This window comes from Xiphophorus couchianus, chromosome 13 (assembly GCF_001444195.1).
Source record: "Xiphophorus couchianus chromosome 13, X_couchianus-1.0, whole genome shotgun sequence".
Taxonomy (NCBI): domain Eukaryota; kingdom Metazoa; phylum Chordata; class Actinopteri; order Cyprinodontiformes; family Poeciliidae; genus Xiphophorus; species Xiphophorus couchianus.
This window is the reverse complement of record NC_040240.1, coordinates 7053932-7068071: the sequence shown is the minus strand read 5'-3', so window position 1 is coordinate 7068071 and position 14140 is coordinate 7053932. Positions and strand designations below refer to the sequence as shown.

At 40.1% G+C, this 14140-nt stretch overlaps 1 protein-coding gene across 2 annotated transcripts in view; it reads right to left on the bottom strand.

Annotated features, from left to right (window-relative positions):
• Positions 1-13844, bottom strand: part of col9a2 (procollagen, type IX, alpha 2) — a 62294-nt gene extending 48450 nt beyond the window's left edge. For both annotated transcript variants that reach the window (XR_003597768.1, XM_028035477.1), the window contains exons 1-2: positions 13779-13844; positions 13547-13600 (exon numbers count right to left, since the gene is read on the bottom strand). The gene's annotated coding sequence lies outside the window, so the exon portion shown is untranslated. The remainder of the gene's footprint in view (positions 1-13546; positions 13601-13778) is intronic.
• Positions 13845-14140: the final 296 nt, after the last annotated feature.

The following is a 14140-nucleotide window of genomic DNA, read 5'->3' as shown; positions in this document are numbered from 1 at the left end:
CAGCCTATTTACTTGTCTCCAGTGGTACAAGTTCTCAGGGCAACTCGCTAGTCATTTCCAGATGACTATCAAGTTCTAGTAGAACATTCTATGTATCTTTTGACTGTCTACTTTCTTTACCTTTGTATTCGTTGTGTCTGGTTTGCAACTCCGGATTCTTTACAGCCTTCCTCCTCATAAAACGTCCACCGTTTTATGAGCCTGTCAGGTTATAATTTGGTAATGTAAATGAAATTATTAGAATATTTGTCTGTCACTAAGGTGAGGATGCCCTCCATCAAAAAAATACTACTAATAATTTGAAAGTTAATAATTTGCTTAAGTGTTTAAGTCTGTACCACAAACCCAATCAAGCTATTTTGTTGTTTGTCAAAACCTCAAACTCAAATAGGATTGCTTGTGTTATAGAGTTTAAACCATGATGACAGCCATTTTACCATGCAAGTAGAACCAGTCTTTTTTATTTTTATGTATTACCTTTTTAATTACTTCAGCACAAAAGTGGTTTCTGACGCAGGCACTCTAGACAGGTTGTAGCGATGAGAAGTCTCATCGACATTGAATGACATGGCTCTTTTAATGTTGAGAACTTAAGAGAGTCCACTTTTATGGTTTTAAGATGACATGCCTCCCCTTGTGTGTGTACACGAGCCGTTTGCACCTCACAGACAAGTATTCATACTATTTTGGGCTCCTCTAACCGCTTGTGTTCCACTCAGAAATACACAGCGTTTAACCTCCGCTCAGGCAAAATGAATAAAAGATAATTAAATAAAGTGATTTTTCAAAAGAATCACTGAGAAATAAATTATCCGCAGTGGGAAAATAACAGTTTTTCTTCTTCTGCTGATGTACACTTTGTCATTGTGTGTTTGGTGCCACCCTCTGACTGAGGCTATAAATGTCTCTACAGTTTGTACAGTAAGTCAAACACAAGAATCTGGGTCACAAAAGAATGTTTGCAAAGAGTCCTAAGGGACTCTAGTGGCTGGGTACAGGAGACGGCCACAGGCTCTGTGGTTGAGCTGACACTAGCGTGGTTTTTAAAGTATAAATTACACTGTGGTATCAACCCTGAGCCCTATATTTTAGCCTGATTTAGTCAGCCCAAATGCACAGTTTGCACAGTTAAGGTTTTAGTCAAACCGAACACAAAACCACAGGTGTCTGAGCAGGTTTGTTATTGACTATGATTTGATGAATATTTTTGCTCTGCCAATTCTGTAAATCAAGCCTGCAATCGGCAATATTTTTGAAATGCAGCCAGTAGTTGCTTCTGTGACTGGTATTTGTTCATTTTTTCACTCCTTTTTTTTTCCTTTCTCTCAAACAAAGAAAAAAAAAATTCTCTCAAATTTTACCTCACGTATTTTTTTCACTTCTGAATATCCCTCTCTCTTCCTTCGCATGATGCCGTGACTGCAGTTTCTCTTCAAAATGGATGTGCTGCAGGGTGCGCCCATCAAGATAAAGTCTCGACACTGACTGCATGGTATCTCAGCAGGGAAGTCGCTGCATAGTCGAATGTCAATGTATTAGTGACGTGTCATCCACAAATGACGCATCACAGCCTGCCAGTCCACATCAGGGTTTTACATCAGAGACATTTTGGGCGCATCAGTCGCATCTAAGGTAAACTTTTAGTTTCTGTTTAGCTTAACAAAGGTGATTTTGGACTCTCTTTCATGTATATGAAGAATATCCAAACTCCATCCAAACTTTGTGACAGAGCAAAAAATTATACTATTGTGGTACTTCTTATAAATTTGCTCATTGACTACAACCAAAATACATGTAAGATCTTTGAAATGTATCATATTTCAGTGGATTAGTTTTTTTTTTTTTTTTACAGCCCCATTGTTCCACCACTAATTAAATGAAATGAATCTTCATAGTCACTGCAATTTCTCAAGTAAGATCTTCTCCTATTTGTTAAGCAATGTATGCACTAGCTTAAAGGCAGACTGCAAAACAGCCATATTGGTTTAAGCTGTTTGTGCAGTTGTTTGCCTACAAAAAGACCTCATCTCTTAGAAGACCTTAGACATCTACATTTGAAACACCGGCATAAGTGAAGCCTGTTCAGATGTGCAATCTGTTATGTCACTGCCTATTTATAGAACCTCATTTTCGCTCTGTGTGTGGGACAGGAGCAATAAAGCTAAACCCGTTAACTCACACTGACACACTGACACAAATAACTCTATTTTAAGTTGTCTGAAAAGGTTGACCATGTTACTGTGACCCTGACCAACAGCAGGAGCCTAAATTAGTCTTCAGTGTATGTGAAAAGGCCCATACGCACATCCACATCTGTTGTAAACATAAAAAAGGACAACCCCCCAGGTGAGAGAGTGTAAAGTGGAAAACTGCACCCAGGTGATGGTGTCAGGAAAAAGGAAACTGACTACTGCAGGAGAGGTCAGAGGTCACACTGCATGTGTTCCCTCTGAGAGCTAATGTAAGTGCAGACATGAATACATGTAGAAGTTAAGCTGTGGAGTCTGAGCTTGTCTTTCAAATAAACACAGAGAGTAAATTATGTCATTTTTGCAAAGCTGCCACACGTGTGCTCCGGCGCTTTTGCGACCTGGCAACAGGGGTGGGAATTAGCACCCGCCGTTTGCTAAATGTGAGATTTGAAAAGCTTTCTGAAGCTGACCTATTGGAGGCAGTAGTACGCCTGAGCGGCAACTACACTCCTGCGAATACCATTATCAGTGGAAGAGGAACTGAACACTAATGGTGCATTTCACTCCTGCTGTACAGCGGGTGGCAAAAACTACCAAATTTTCTCAAGTGAACCAAAGGACAAACCCTAAATTTAAACAGAATCTTTTTTTTTAGAAGTTTAGAAAACAAGCGACAACATGTGGCTTTCTATTTCTTGACAGGAGTAACATGTCAGTGTTTTGTTGCTAATGTGGCCAGCAGATGCCTCTCATTTTGCCCCATTGCCAATTATTAGCCTACCAGACTTTTCATACCTGCTTTTACATCCATACTAGAGTACAGGGTAAAATCTTCGGAAACTAATATTCAATTCAATTAAATAAAAATTTTAATGAATGCTTAAGGCTTTTAAAGTACTTTAAAATACTTAAAAGTGACAAAAGTAGTTGTATTTCTTAAACTTTAGCATGTTATCATGTCACAACCACAACCTGTACTGTGTTTTGTAGGAGATTCCATGCAATCAAAGCAATGCAAAATCTGAGGTGTTTTGTTTTTTTTATTTAAATCAAGAACTAGCTATAAAGTAAGTTAAGCTTATGATTTTTCCCCGTTTTAATCTGATACTCCTAACTAAAAATCATGTAACATCACAAACAAGTAGAGCCCTGGTCAGAAAAGATCAACATTGAGGTTTTTAGGCTACAAACCGCATCATGCTTTGGGAATGCTACTATTCAGCAAAAAAAATGGAGTTAATGGAAAGACGGATGAGTGGCCAGCCCATGAACGGGTCTCTTAAATTTATCATATAAAGTGGTTTTCTTTCTCACTTCAACTGAGATCTGAGACTCACAACAATGGCTAAGACCGACAGCAATGAGATGGACTTCACTTTGATGAGAAATAATTGCGAGATGTCATACCATGAAATCTCATTACAACCGTCATGGCTGGTACTTTCATCAGGCACATCGCCTCGTGAAAGAATCCTTAAACTTGCGCCCCTGCAGTGCGAAGCGCCGCATTGTGATTCGGCAGCCTTGTCAAATGAGGTCACCCAGCATTCAGTAAACAGAAACCGCCTACAAGCCAGCAAACATTTACCTACAAAAATGTTTTTTACTAGCTTGGAATCTTGCAACATTTGGCGAATTTGGGTACGAGAGTTTCCTAACATCAGCCCACAACAAAGGCAACGCGGGAACAGCCAAGGAAGAACAGCTGCTTTTAATGTGGTTTGCCCATAAAAATGCATTGTATTACTTGATCCCCTCAGCAGAACAGCAGAGAAGCCCGCTAATCGTGGACACACGCCGTTTTTTCTCACCGGTCCTCTGGCAAATCTGAGGCCTCGGATTCAGGCTGACTAAAAGCTGCACGAATGAAAGCGGAGCAGGTGACATCAGCTACGGCTCCGTGAAGCAGATGGCTTACGGTTCATTTCTGTTGTGACGTGACCCTTTGACACCTGAATGTTAGCTCACTTATTGTTATCATCACACCCATTCCTAAACATCAAAACCAATTGTGTTCACGTTCTGCATAAAGTCATCCCTGCAGAGAAAGCGAACATAGTTTTAAAAAACCAAAAACACCACATTACAGCCTTAACCTGCCCTTTTCTGCATTTAATTCCACCGTCAGCTTCTTGCACTGTTTTACAAGAAACAGCTTGCAATAAACAATAGTCTCTGTATTGTGTATTGTTCCTTTTAACATAGCAGAGTGTATATGTCACAGATGGGTAGAAACAGACATTTAAGTTGTGAAAGGAAGAAGTAGGAAAAGTGGGTTTTTTTGCTTGTTTTTTTTGCTAAAGAGAAATGGATCAAAGACAGAATATGAAAGTTCTTTAACAGATTTGGATCCAGACCCGTTATGCCAAATCAGGTTTTTTTTTATTTTTATGAGAGCTGTTAAATCATCTACGTAGGAGGTTTGAACTCACATGCCGAGCACCACTCGAACACAGTGCTTTATCTGCTTTTACATTGAACTGAAAGCTTAAGAAATATTTCGCAAGTGCTCATTGTCGTGCTTTTTTTTTTTTTCAGTCTTCCTCAGTCTCAAACAATTGCACAAAACCATAGTTTCTCACTTTTGTAGTACAGTTGGCTTTTTATGACCAATAATAGATGTATCGTTCCAGTGCAGGAATTTCTTTTCGCTGGTTGGCTGGGCAGGTCATGAGAGGGAAAACTCCCTCGTATCGGCAAAGAGGGACACCAGCCGGCTCTATTTGTTTAGTCTCCATGGAAATGAATGTGTATCATTGTGCATGCAATCAAAAGAGTCCATGGCTGATTCCCTCTCTATACGTTCGAGCTTCACTCCGGTCCCCGGCCCTGAATGTTGAGCTTTGTTATATTTGAACCTGACAGTTTCCGATTATGTCATCTTCAAACACCTTCGCGCGCAAGAAAACTCGACCCAGTAATGAGTGAACGCAACAGGAGTTTGATTTAGCTGCGCTGAGCGTCTCCGACGAAGGCCAACGGGAAGGCTTCTCTCACTCTTTGGCTTGTCAGATTCGGTTCATTTAAGTTCAAATTATTTGTGGTTGAAATTAGCAGAGCACAACCTTGTTTTTCTTTAAGAAATAGCTCCCCGGGGCTTGCTGTTGCCTGGCTGCCTTGGTCCTCGGAGGGAAAAAGCGAGATGGGAGGCAGCAGAGGTATGCTAACATCATTACCACGGCTGTTATTGAGCCTTATCTATAACAAAAACTTGTCAAACGTAGGAAATGCTTAATTATTTTGGCTTTTCCTGTGGTCAACAAATAGATGGGCACCTATGTGGTTGCCTGTTTCTCATACACTTGAAATCACCTGTGTTTGACCAACTGTTTTCATTCAATCCGCCTGCCGTCATAAGACACAGAATCATTTAGACCCCACGAGTGTTTTACTACGCGTGCGGTCCGAGAGTGTTTTTACGAGTTTTTTTTTATATACAGTATATGTATGGTTTTGAAAACTGACAATCTGTCAACCCCCGCCTCCCAGCTGTCAGGCTGTGACATTTGTCGTTTTCTTAAAACAGCAGGTGGGTTAAGAAATTTTTTTTTTCTCATAACAAAGCACGTAAAGAAAACTGCAACCACTGAGAGAAGTCTATTGAAAAAAAAAAAACACAAACTAACAAAAAACACAAGATAATCATACAAATAGCTAGTTGGCTCAGACAGTTTCACACATACAGAGCAAATCTAAGACATTTCTTGTAACGAATGTCAACTGCTGCAGGGCCGTATGTGTCAAAGAAACTACATTAGGACCAGAAAAAAAAACATACAATGACTAAAAAAAGACCCCAAAACCCCAGCAAAAAAGTAAAAATAGTAAAGCTGTTGAATGATATTCACTTTGGCTGAATTAATGCAGCTCTTCATGGCTGAATACTATCACCATCACTGTTCTTTTTTCCACTTCATTTAACTGCATTTATGAACTTAATGTTTGGACTTTTCATTTTTGTTACTCTGATTCCCAGATAGAAAAGGAGCAGATTTTTGGGGGGGGGAAATCTGGGGCTGCTGTTGTTCGCGCTCTCTAGAGTGTCCACCCTGCCCAGGAGGAAGATGTGGATTGCCAAATGGAGTGACGGCTCCCTTTGCGAGAGGCTGTAACACAAGGGCGGAGGCTCTCAACTAGAATAACAAGACAGCTGTGGATGGCTTTCATCAGAACCAACCCTTTCATACTCACCTAAATTTGTAATAATAAAACAACAAAAGCAAATATGAGTTCTCTTCTAATGTAATTCAACACAAGATGAAGGATCAGATGTTTTTACAAGTTTTATCACCCCCAGGGGACAGTTCTGGGTGACAGGCAATAGTAACATGGAAGAAACCCAGTCGCCAGGAACCAGACTAGAGGGGAGGAGGGCAGGAGACTGAATGTCACCTTCATATCCAATCGGTGGATTGATTCAGAGCCTTTGGGGAGCTGTGGGAAATACCTCGGTCTGACAGGAGACACTAAACTAAACAACTAGCATTCCCCCCGGGAGAGCGCCTTAACTGCAAAAAAGCTATGAAATACGGGCCCTTGGCAACTGTTTTACACCCCGTTTTGTTTCATGCAGCACAGTGGGTGGTGTTTGCATTTCAATTGCACCTTACACGACTCGATAAGATTCTTCACCATGTCCCAAAGTAACCGGCTCAAGTCTAAAAATACCGGCCGACACAGTTTCTCTGTAAAGCATAATTCATCTCATAAAGCCTCGTGTCAACTGTAATTCTGCCTTAATGAGTATCTTGGAGACGGCTATTACCGTCACAAAAATAAACACGGTATGTTGTACAACATCTGAAAACAGAGGTATCTCTCTGGCGTCTGCGGTGCGCAGACATAAATTTTCTGATATACTGCGCCCATCAGGTATAACATTAAAGCTGCTAAAGGCACTGTCAAGTGTTGTGAATCACCCAGATCATCTTGGTATGGTCCAATATAGATCCTGCTAGAAAACCTTTGATCCCGGTTTACATGGAGATGTTGAATCAATACTTTCAAGCCACTGCAGAACTAGCCAGTTGGACTGACGCAGAAACAAGAAATTATATATGCTGTTGCACAGAAAGTGTACAATGTGAGACATAAGCTTTGCTTTAGTGTTGGAAAAAAAACTGTTCAGAGGTTTGTCGTTGGAGGTTTCTCAAAACAAAAAAAAAAATACAATAATAATAATAATAATAATACTGGCATACTGAACATTAGCCAAATCCGCTGTCAGTTTTTATTTATTTATTTTTTAAATATTTTTCCCAGCAATGATGTCCAAGAAGGTACAGGAATCAGATCAATTTGCAGATTGTGGCAGATGAGGAATGTTTAAGAGATTTTGACATAAATTCTGAAGCCTGCGACAATAACAATGATTCTCTTTTAACAAATGTTAAGGGGTACGAATCTGTTAACATATACGTCTGACTGATTTCATCTAATTAGTTTCCTTGCATATTTGCCTGTTGTACAGTGAAATTAGTAAATCTCATATTATGCTTTCGTCACCCTAAGCAGTTACATGACTTGGCAGTACAATGGCACTGCACATTGTAAGGACTGTGCTACTTTACTCTGACTTTTTCCCCACGGTACTGACTGGGGCTGTTAGGACTGGGTTCAGCACAAGTCTGTCGCCCTGGCGATCATTTCAGTCAAAGAACCATGGGACACAAGGGAAGTACAAGAAATACTGGTTCAAATATTATTTTACTAGAATGCATTAAGCAGACTTTATGATTTTTCTAGCAGCTTCACTGAAAAATAGTCACTGAAGGTTGGTGCTAATGAAAACTGAACATCCAAATCAGATTTACCTTAAACTGCTTCTGTGCTCCATGTTCTTACATGCAGCTCAAACATGTGTGAAGTAAATGCATTTGAAGGAGGATTTGACGAAAAATACAGAAATAAAGACAAAAAACGAGGGCAGCTGCCTTATTCATTATGTGATATCACTAAAGGCACGGGATCGTGACAGCCTGTGTTTTGTAGAATAGATTTATTGTTATTCAGCCAGAACTAACAGCTAAATACTAAAACAAAGAGTAAAACCGAGCATGACTCGTTCTGTAGTTGACAAAGCACGCCTGAAGTGAGTCTTGTTGTTTTCCAGAAAAAGTCTGACAATCAGGTTTAACGTCCATGTCTGATCAGAAAGTGCTGCAGTTTATGAGCGGATACTTAACTCCGTGAAAGAGTCCCGAAAACAACTCCAGCCCTTTCTCAGCAAACACCAACAGCCACGCTCCACTGTAACCCGTATTCCTGTTGCACAATTGAAAGCAGGCTGTTAAAATCAAATATTTATTTGGAAACAGTCACAGCTTACATGTGGACCAACATGGGTCATTTGATTGTTTAGGTCACCTCCATAAATAACCGTATAGACAGTGACTTACTTTAATAGCCTCTTGGCTTGTTTTTCTTCGTGTCGTACGTTGCCAGAAAAGATCTAATCCCATCGTTTTTGCTGGTCTTGATTTAAATACAAACTTAAGCCCCATAAAATGTGAATGTGTTATTTTCCAGACAGAGGCCACAAGGGGAACAGCTCTCACCACTCAGCCTTTGGACAACGCAGTGCTGATGTGTTTTGCACGAGATCATTACCAGGTTGTGCCTTATTAACCAGTGCGCTAGCCATGTTCACTCACGTATTAGAATGTTTCACACATAAAAACAGCTGCATGCTTGTGTTCATGCATAAATCACCTCAGTGGAAAAACAGTTTTGAACTCCAAATATCTTTTCTTTCTTCTTCTTCTTATTTCTTTGTTTTCTGAGGATCAGATCACAAAATGACGTCCGATTATTGTCCGTGGCAAGAAGAGAAACTGCGGGGGGATCTCACGAACAGTAGTTGGACGTCATTTTAATTTAATCAGCGCACAAGTCAATTTGATGCCCCGCCAGTGCACAGAAGGAGAATCTCCACAGACTAAAACGAAACTCCTCCAGCGGTTTGAAGGCGAAGCGAAACAGAATTTGTTTTCGCTATTTTTCCAGAGGAGACCGTCACACACTGACAGCCCTGCTGTGTGAAATCGGCACTGATCATCTATGCAAAAAAAAAATAAGATAAAGAAGTCGATGTCTTCACAAAAAGCAATCAGTCCGTGTCTGAAAGGTGGGTACGGTGGATCTGGCTCTCGTGGGGTCGGGATGGACAAACGTCGACGTGAACAGCTATAGAGCTTAATCATTGGTATGCAGAGTGATATGGCCACACACTGGGTTTTCAGGCTGTCCACACAACAGTGGCAGTGTGGAATGCTCATCATGTTTGGGGGATGTTGGGTTAGGAGTGCATGAAAAAGCATATGCAACATTAAGGCTTTTTCCACTGAAACTGCTCCAGGATAACACAAAAGGAAGAAAGAAGAGGCTGATGTTGAAAGCAAACAATCAGCATTCGTGTTGGATGTGTGCTGGAGCCACTTCCTTTTTTTTCTGTTAGTAATTCATACTTGCTCATTGTTACACAAGTTTTTGAATGAAACTGTTCATTCACATCGACTGAAAAGGAAGTTAGTGCTCTGCCATGTGTCTGCCCATTTACAGCAAAATCAGGGTAGTGGCCTGCACTGAATTGCTGAACATTTATAGCACAGCTGGAGATGAGGTTGAGTGGGTGTTTACTATGCCTTAGAAAATACCCTCAATATGAATATTTGTGTAATTTGCAGAAATGGACAGAGTCAGAGTGGGTGGAATGAACTCAGAGGGTAGCCAGAGAAAAGTTTGGTTCCAAGTTTAGGGAAAATGTCAATAGTAAGCTGAAACAGCTCAATATGTTTATTTCTTGCATCTATATTTCATAAACACCAGTTGAAGGCAGTAAATCGCAATGTTTGACCAAACTAAGTATTTGTTATATTTTCATTTTGTAGCACAAGGCAAAGCTATTTTATTTATATTGCACTGTTTTAACCTTCTGCGACAGACTGGCGACCTGTCCAGGGCGTACCCCGCCTCTCGCCCGGAATGTAGCTGGAGATAGGCACCAGCAACCCTCCCGACCCCATTAGGGACAAGGGTGAACAGAAAATGGATGGATGGATGGATGTTTTAACCTTTCTTTTCTGCACCAAGGCACTTCACGGGGCTTTACATTCAAGGTACCGAACCCTGGCCTACTGTCCTATATATTATAGATGTTTCCCTTTTGCTGCTCACTCAGATTAAATGAATCAGTGATGAGCAGAATTCTCCAGCACTTGGGAGACCTGCTGTGCAGGCAATGCAGTCATTTGAACTAGGTGTGCTGCAGTGGGAACACACCTAAACCATGCAGGACATTGGGTCCTGGTGATTGTTTTACATGATTAAAAGGAAAATAAAGCAAGCAAAAAATATTGCATCACAGTGCCAAAGTGAGAGAAAACAATAACAAGTGGGAAAAACTATTTGTTTTGATATTGCATCTGTTACCAATCAAAGGCAGCTCTAAACTAATGGGTTTTAGGCTCGTTTTAAAGGAATTCCGCTTTTCAGAATCTTTGTAGTTTTCCGGAAGTTTTTACGTCCCTGATTGGGGGAATTCTACGGAGCATAGACATTGATTACTGCTTATCCGTATTTGGATCTCGTTTTGGCAATGCAGAAAAGGCTTCAACCAAAATACTTGAGTGGTCTGGATGGTTGATACAACAATAGCTGGTAAAAACTGTATGAAGGCTGAGTGGCTAGAAACAGCATTCTAACCTAACATATGTGGAAGTACTAAGCTGTGAAAGAGCGTTACATATTTTCCAGAATTTAGCAGAATTATTGGTGTTTTCTATTCATTCCAATATGCATAAAAAAAACGATTCATATTTCACAAATTATTGAGTATATCAGTGTCAAAAGTCATATCCACCATGTTCCTAAATGAGTAGAACATTGTAAAAGTTAAATAGTTGAAAGGATAGAAAAATTGTAGAAAGAGTAGCGAATCAAAAAGTTTATGGAAAACTAATAAAGTATAAAGAGAAACAGGATCTGAATAGTGTGAATGCCCACAACATTCAGCACAAGTAGAATCAGGACCCAACTGGCCTTCCTTGCTTCGTTTCACATCTTGGCTGCAAAGTGTTTTTTTTGTGTGTGTGTGTGTTTTTTTCCAATTCTTAGGACCGCAGCGTTCTCTACTTTTATTAACATTCCTAGTGTAGATGTGTGAAAAGCCCAATATGAAATTTTATTATTAAAAATGCATCTGCCAGTTATGATTAATAAAATGTGCACTTTCTCGTAGCTTGTTGGCTGTATATGTACGAAAATTTGGGTCTTTCAGTTTTATTGTTTGTTTGTTTAATCTAATATTGAGGGTACATAACCACACACAATTCTTAAATCAAAGATTCAGCTGCAGGCTAAAAATGTTTGTTGTTGTTGTTGTTGTTTTTAAACATAACTATACAGAAACAGATGTAAAACTTTTTTTTTAGAACTGCTTGTAATCTTCTGCGAGGATTTGTTTGTTAACCAACAGATTTCGTTGTAAATGCCCAAAGTTTTAAAAAAAACTGAAAATGCTGTGATTTATAATGTTTTAAGTTAAAAAGCGGCAAAAAAAAATTTGTTTCATGAATGCGCACATCCTGAATGTTTTCTTGAGGCACTTTCTAATTTGATTTCACCACGAGTTAAATTGAATCTAAGTAACCGTAAATAAAGTTTAGTCTTGTGAGTACAGTACAGTTCTGCTGATATTTGCTCATGTACATCCTTTAGACCAGAGTTTGCACATAGGGTAAAATGATCAAAAAATGTCCACATCACTATATACATCACGGCATTGTGAAGTAAGTAACCCGTAGTTGGAAAATGACCAAACAGGGACATAAGAAAAACTGGGCGAGACTGAATCTTGAGACGGAGGCTTCCAAGAGACTCACAGCAACACTGAGGGAGCTGCAACACTTTCCAGAAGCTACTACTTGCGTTCAGCATGTGATAATGTGGTGTACTCTCTGCATGCCTGGACTAAGGAAAAGCGTTGTGAGACGGAACCTTTTTCTTGTAAAGAAAACATCCACGCCAGGTGCAAATCTATCAAAACCTTGTGGCAGAATGTGTTATGGTCTCATGTAACCAAACTTGAATGTTTGGGCCAAAGCTTCAAGTGATTAGTTTGGCAATGAAACAATTCAACACAGGGTATACTGCGTTTTCAGTAACACTATAAACGGAAAAATTATGGTGGCAGTATTTTACTCTGTGCTCACTTATTTTCAGATGAAGTTTATTTTGGCCATTAGTATCAAGATTCTTATTCTTAGTTATGATCGACATGTGATGTCAAAGATGAGAGCTGAAATAATAGATAGCACAACATCTGACATATACTTGAAACAGTGTAAGACAACCTTAGGCCACTTCAGCGTGGATGATTTGAGGTACATCTGTAAAAGTCTTTTTGTCATTTAGTATGCGTGTCCACATGGATTTGGCATCTTGAGATACCAGAAACAATCACTTTTGAAACCAGGTTCCAGAGTGCATAAATTTGAGAACGCTGGTTTCATGTTTCCCTGTTGGCAATTCAAGCTGCGTCTTGCCACCAACTGGAACGGCGTACCTACTACAGCAAATTTCTTTTGTTGTTCTGCTGCATCTTGTCATGGGGATGCATATTTTTCCTTAATCTTTTACAAAAAATTACCACGCTCATCTCCGTGAGTACAGGGCCTTACTTTGAGAATTGTAGTCTAAGCTATGGTGGATCTGATGTCAGCCTTGAACTTGGCTGTGAGTGCCTTTGGTGTGAGCTGAAGGTTATGACATGAAAACATCAATGAAACCACGTTCCTCACAAAGAGTCAAGTTTAGACCTTACAGTTTCCAGCTCAGATACTCTTCTCCCAACACACAGTCCAGCAGCTATACCCGGAAAGATTGTCAGGAACAAAATTGTGAGTAGTCTCCAGATACGCAAAAGATGAGGACTAAACAGTAATCCCCACAGGCATTTTGAAAACTACGGGAGAACACGGATTGTGTTGACTGCCCAAATCTTACACAACCAGGGCCATTGCCAGGCTACCACTCTCAAAGTTGGACTGAGTCTTCTCACTTGCACATTTCCGTGTCCTTTCCTAGGAAGGCTGAGAACCAAGAGTGATCCCCTGATAGTTAGAACACAGTAAGGCAATCTACCTCCTTACTGGTAGTGATCATATTAGGAAGAACCTAACGGCGATTTTTTTCAAACACTTGACAGTTTTCTTCACCTCCATCTGCAGTTCCCCACCCAAAACAAAAATAGTCTGCTTTGAACTCTGCTTCCCTTTTTGACAAACTGAAAAGTCTTCATATGCAAATTTTTTTATTCTGCAATTATAGTAACCATGGTACTTTTGATCTCTTACCTGTCAGCTGCTTGTGGAGCCAAGCAATAAAGGCTCCTTTTTTCAACTTGATTGCTCACAGCAAAGCTTGCGTCACAGCAACAACATTGTCACTGGCTGTTGCAACAAGAGCCAGTGACCTTCTGGCTGCAGCCCATTCAAGCCTTAACTGCAGATGAGACCCTGAATGTGGCCAATTGAGATTTCATGTCCCCAACCTTCCTTGTGTTTCCCGGAGGCGTGAGTTAAAGACCGCCACACATCAGATGTTCCCATGGCTACCCATTCTGGCATATCAGGTGTCTTTGGTGGATGTGGTAAATGCCCTGAAAGACAAATGTTGGGAAGAATGTCTGCCTTCAGAAATGAATAAATCTGAATTCGGTTTTGTTTTGAAGCTGAAGATATGATGTAACTCGGGTAGGGAAGCCAGTAACATTATTTAAAACAAACACTGGTTTTACAAAAAAACATGTTGCAAAAAGGCAACATTTTAATTTATGCTTTAGACCTGACCTTGCAAATTAAAACAGTTATTTATCAATGCATGGAAAAAGAGGAAAGGGATAGCGTCAGAACAACCCACACCTTATGCTGAGTGTCATTACATTATAC